Genomic DNA, 6,148 nt, shown 5'->3' with positions numbered 1-6,148 from the left:
ACATTTATCTTTAACTCAAGCAGAACATGCATTTATCATCTATTGCTTTATTCTTAGCAGTAAGCATTGAACTATCCTGGTATAAGGCACATAGGGCCTTGAGAACTTGAGCTTAATTTTACCTTATGTTCAAAATGGAAACTTAGGAGTAAAATGGCTTCTGTTATACTATAAGTGAGAGCAGGTGTTAACTGAGGAGCTGCAGTCATGCTAGGAACGAAAGTAGGTCTCACAGGAAGGGCTATAGAGTTTAAGCAGGTTAAGCAGGTTACAACAAGTCCCTGGGTCGTTAGCCGTAGGGTATCACACAAGTGATGTACACTAGAGGCTCTGAGTGGCTTGCTGTAGGATGACAATGACTTTCATGCCTCAGCACCAAATACAAAGAAGTTCTTTTTGTTTGCAAGAAATGTTTTCTTCGGCATAGAGTTCACTATGCAGATCAGGCTTGCTCCAAATTCACAGACAGCGGCTCTGACTCTGCCTTTCAGATGGTGAGATGAAAGACTTGAGCCACCACACCCAGCAAGAAATATTTCCTTATGTTGTAATGTGTAAGGTGCAACCAATGGTTTAGTAAAGGTCAGCCTGAACTGGGTGGGAGGAAGGTAGATGGACACAGCCTCTCAGATGCCCTTTATCCCAGCATCCTCTGCTGCGTCCTCACACTGGCAGCCGAGTCATCTGGGGAGATTATTCTGGAGCGGTCCTCTGCACCCCTCCCTTCTCCTTACATGTTTCTGTGGTCCCACTCCTCAGCCTCTTTCGTCATTTAGCTCTCCAGGGTGGCGTAACCGCAGCTCACCCAGCCATGCCCTGAACAAACAGAAAACCACCGGTAAAGTGGAGGCTGGGGAGTTAGTGCTGGCTTTTCCTGGCTTTTTCTAGGTGGCTAGAGCCCTCTTCCATCTCAGGGCTTTTATATATACATTTCCCTTTTAAGTACGATTTCCTTTGTGCCAAAATACAGAAGCAGAAAAGCCTTTCTAAAGCTAATCTAGTTTGTAGTCTGAGGTAGCTTACTTTATATATCTTCACTAAAGGCATAAATTAGAACTTTGGGGCACCACTGCAGACTTTTTATTATTATTATTATTATAGGTGGCCATAGAATTACTGCTTTAAAGGAGGTTTCACTTGAGATGAAACATCATCTTTTAAAGGGCCTCCCTTTGTTCTTTTGTTCCCTAAGGCTTTCTCTGATGTGGTTGTGCTGAGGACTCCAGCAGGCTTATTTTAAAGGAGCCTTTTAAAAGAAAGCTAGCTTGTAAAAATAAATCCAGAAAGGCCACTTTTTGTGTGTGCTGGGAATTGAATCCACGGCCTTGCATGTTCTAGGCAAGTGTTGTATCCCTGAGCTATATTTCCAGTGTCTTCCACATTTTGTGTGTGTGTGTTTGTATATGATTGAAGGTCCTGGGAAAATCTAAAACCTATATCTAAGAACTTTAAAATATTCACAAATGTATCATTTCGTGCAACATTTGCTGAAGCCTTATTATGCTCTGGGGGCCATGGCAAGAGCTGAAGACACTATGAAAAATGAAGAATGGTCTTTCTCTAAAGGTCCTCACAATCCAAAGGAGAAGATATACAAATGCCCAGAGTAGTTACAGTAAACTGTGTAGCAAGCACACCAATCCTGGGGAATTGCTGTAGGATGACAGCTAGGAAAGACATCATTTGCCTTGTGTCTTGAAAGAGGAGTAGGGGTTGTTCAGGCGCTTGAGTAAAGAAATGTCATCTTGGCAGAGGAAATTGTAGGTGAAAAGGCAAGGAGAAGTGACAGGATGTTTTATTCTTGGAAAACTATAAGATTTTATTTTGGCGTTTGTGTTGAAAAGTGTGGAAATGACGCTAGGTAAGTGTACAGATTCATGGAAAGTGGCCATGTCTTGGATTCCCCAAGGAAGGCTTCATTTTTATTTATGTGTTTATTAATTTACATTTTCTGTGTACATATGTGGGTGGGAGAGAGAGAGAGAGAGAGAGAGAGAGAGAGAGAGAGAGAGAGAGAGAGAGAGAGAGGAGAGAGGTCGAAGGACACCTTTACAGTTTCTGATTCTGGCTCTCTCCTTCCACTATGTGGATTCTGGGGCTCAAACTCAGATTCCCAGGTTTGGCATTGAGAGTATCTTTACCCACGGAACCATCTTTTCAGCCCCTCATTCTTTGTGTGGGGGGGTGGCGGTTCTCTGTGTAGCCGTGGATGTCCTGGGCTGTCTTTGTAGACCAGGGTGTCCTTGAACTCACGGAGGTCCACCCGCCTATGCTTCCTGAGTACTGGGATCAAAGGCGTGCACCACCACACCCAGCTCATTCATTTATTTTTCTGAAGCCAGGTCTCATGTGTTCCCAGCTGGCCTGGAACTTGCTGTGCATCTGAGGACAGGCTTGGCTGTCTGATTCTCCTGCCTCTACTTCTTGGGTACTGGATTGCAGGTATGTGCCACTATACCTCATTTATGCGGTGCTGGAAACAGAAACCAGGACTTTGTTCGTGCTAGGTGAGCAGTCTACCAACCGAATTATGTCCTCAGCCCAAAACTTAAATTTTAGAGGCCAGACACAAAGTCAATATCTAAAATGATGACCATGTAGAAATGTCCTGGTTATAGATATATGAAAATGTCTTTCTGAGATTTGGCATGCATATTTAGGACTTTGGATTTGATCCTATCACCTATTATAGGGATCCGCTGATACTTAAATTTACATTAAAATTAGATTAATTTAGGAATCCAGTCCTTAAGTCACATTTCAAGTGCTCAGTAGCTACATAAGTCGGGTAGATACCCAGTGGGCTGAGCAGATCATAGTTTTCTGTTGTATAGCATTGCTACAAATGTTGGGAGTCATTGCATAGTTGTGGGCCAAAAAATAGCGTGGTTCCATTTATGTTTAGAAATCACCCTGGTAGCTGGGGAGTGGTGGTGCAGGCCTTTAATCCCAGCACTTGGGAAGCAGAGGCAGGCAGATCTCTGAGTTGAGGCCTTTTCTCTGAGTTGAGGCCTTTCTGGCCTACAGAGTGAGTTCTAGGACAGCCAAGGATACACAGAGAAACCCTGTCTTGAAAAACAAAACAAAACAAAAAACCAAACAAAAATCACCCTGGTGGCAACATGAAGAACAGTGTGTAATAAGGGAAGAAAGAGATTTGTACATTTGGGCCAATGATGACTTTGAACTTTCTCTTTTTAAAATCAAAAAGCCAGGCAGTGGTGGCGCACGCCTTTAATCCCAGCAGTCAAGAGGCAGAGGCAGGCGATCGCTGTGAGTTCGAGGCCAGCCTGGTCTACAAAGTTAGTCCAGGACAGCCAAGGCTACACAGAGAAACCCTATCTCGAAACAAAACAAAACAAAACAAAACAAAAAAAGTTAATTTAAAAGACATTTTTGTTACAATTATTTAGTGTGTAAGTGTGTGCACATGGGTGTGCACACCCATGACTGCACTGACAAATGCATATGCCGCAGTGCTAGTGTGGAGATCAGAGGACAACTTGCAGGTATCAGGTCTCTCCTTGTACAGGAGCCGCCCCACTGGCCCAAACTGACTTATCTACTACCTACTTGGAGAGTGCTATGTAATACTCACCTCAGAATGCCCTTCATTGCTCATAGCTAACCTAACACGGACGTCTACCTATTTACCTATAGCAAGTCTCACACTGCTACCTCTGTATCTTGCTTAAATCACTACTTTACTCTCCCAGCTGGACTCTCTGTCTCCACTTTCTTCTCCACTGTTTTACTATACACTGGTCTCAATTAATCAAAGCCTCTCCAACTCTTTGCTCTATACTTCACAAGCTGACTCTGTCCCGTCTCCCTAATCTCTTTTCTCACCGATTTTCTCTGTTTACATGTTAGCCAAACTTGGAAGTCTCCTAAAATTCCACAACTCTTCTTAAACACAGAATGGATAAATGACAGAGATAGGACTAAGCCTGAATCTCTAGTCTATGCACATTCACCCATTCCTATGACTCTATTGTGCCGCCACTTGTGGAGTTTTAAACAAGAAATACATTATAGAAATAGGTTAGCCGGGCGGTGGTGGTGTGCACCTTTAATCCCAGCACTAGGAAGGCAGAGGTAAGGTGGATCTCTGAATTTGAGGTGCCTAGTCTACAGAGTTCCAGGACAACCATAGCTGCACAGATAATTTTTCTTTCAAAAAACAAAACAACAACACAATTGGTTTTATGGGAAGAAAGAAGAGAAAAGAGGAAGTTGAAGGTCATCCTCACCTACAGAGAAAGTGCAGGGCCAGCCTGGAGTGGATGAGAGCCTGTCTCAAACAAAACAAAATGAAGCAGCAAAAATCCCAGCATCTAAGCGGTTCACCAGACACATATTGCCATAAGCCAACCCTAAATGCAGAGGGTGAAAAGATTCAGATACAATCTGTCCTTGGGAACTAACAGTCTATAAAATATCTTAAGGACTTGGATCTCAACTGATTGTTTCATTTCAGCATCTACCAAAGGATTTATAAATCTAACTTCGGACCTCAAATTTCAGAGCTGATTGACTTATGTGAGCCATTGTGACGTTTGCCTGCCTAATAATAACTAAGAGTAGCAATCTGCTATTGACCGATTACTATGTGCATTGTGTTATGCTCAGTGCCTCAGTTGGGGAGGACATGTATGTGCAGACATATGTATGTCTGTGTGCAATCATGTATATACGAATGCATACCTATGTATCTGTGTACTTATCTATCATCTACCCATTGAGATTTTATTGTAAGGAATCGGCTCATATTATGGAAGTTGAGAAGTCCCAAGACCTGCAGGGTAAATTGGTAAGCTGAAGACACAGGGGAGTGTGAAGGCCTGAAAGCTGTAAGAATTGATAAATGAAGTTATACTCTGAAGGCTGGCAAGCTCCAAAACTAAAAGCCTTATATTTCAGCCTGAGTCGGATGGCAGAAAACAAGTGATATCCCATGACAAAGGAAAGAAAGCAGAAAAACAATTCTGTTATTTGAGGGAGGGTCAGCATTTTGGTTCATGTAGGCCTCCAACTGGTTGGATGAGGCCCACTCACATTAGGTAGAGGCGATCTGCTTTACTTAGTCTACTCATTTAAATGTTACTCTCATCCCAAAACACCATCACAGAAACATCCAGAATAATGTTTCACCAAGTGTCCGATTGCCACGTCGTTGCTCAATAAAGTTACCACATAAAATTGACCATAATTGTCTCCTTGTCTTCTGCCCCAGATGGGAGAAATAGATTTATCTATAGAAATATTGGTGGCTCTTTGGAATTTCATTCTAGGGGGCACAGATGAAACGTTATGATCTTGGAAGGGATGCAGACAACAAACCACACCATCACTGAAGCCTAACTGTTTCATATTTAGCATTTAAAAAGGGATTGTATTTTACTTATGTGCATGTGTGTCTGTGTCTGTAATTGCAGGTATCTGAGGAGGCCCGAAGAAGGTTCTGAACCCCTGGAGGCGGAGTTACAGGAGGTTGGGAGCCTTCAGTTACAGGGGCTGAAACCTAACTCGGCTCCTCTGCAAGAACCACAAGAGTTCTTAACTGCCGAGCCATCTCTCCAGCCCTTTATTTTTATTTTTTGTTTGTTTGTTTTTTGAGATAGGATTTCATGGTATAATAACCCTGGCTGTCCTGGAACTCACTCTGTAGATCAGGCTGGCCTCCATCCACCTGCTTCTGCCTCCCAAGTGCTGGGATTAAAGGCATGCACTGCCATCACCAGCCAGATCTCCAGCCCTTGTTTATCAGTTTTTATGCTTTTTCTTTTTTAAGAACGGCAACAGTAGCAACAAAATAATAAAAAGAAATTATTGCGTATTTGTTACTTCACCCAATACTGACTTTATTATGGACTCATGTATTCCCTCTGCACAGATTTTATATGCTTATCTTGGTAACTTGAATATTTTTCTTTGTTTATTTTGTTTTGTTTTTTCTCTGTGTAGCCTTGGCTGTCCCGGACTCGGACTCGCTTTGTAGACCAAGTTGGCCTCAAACTCACAGCACTCCACTTGCCTCTGCATCCCACGTGCTGGGATTAAAGCCACGCACCACCACGCCCTTCTTGGAAACTTGAATTTCTTATTGTGCTACAATAATTTATATGTGCCGCTTAAGGGCAGGAAC

Source organism: Acomys minous (genome assembly GCF_964271855.1).
Source record: "Acomys minous genome assembly, chromosome: 2".
Taxonomy (NCBI): Eukaryota; Metazoa; Chordata; class Mammalia; order Rodentia; family Muridae; genus Acomys; species Acomys minous.
Note: the sequence above shows the minus strand (reverse complement) of the source record.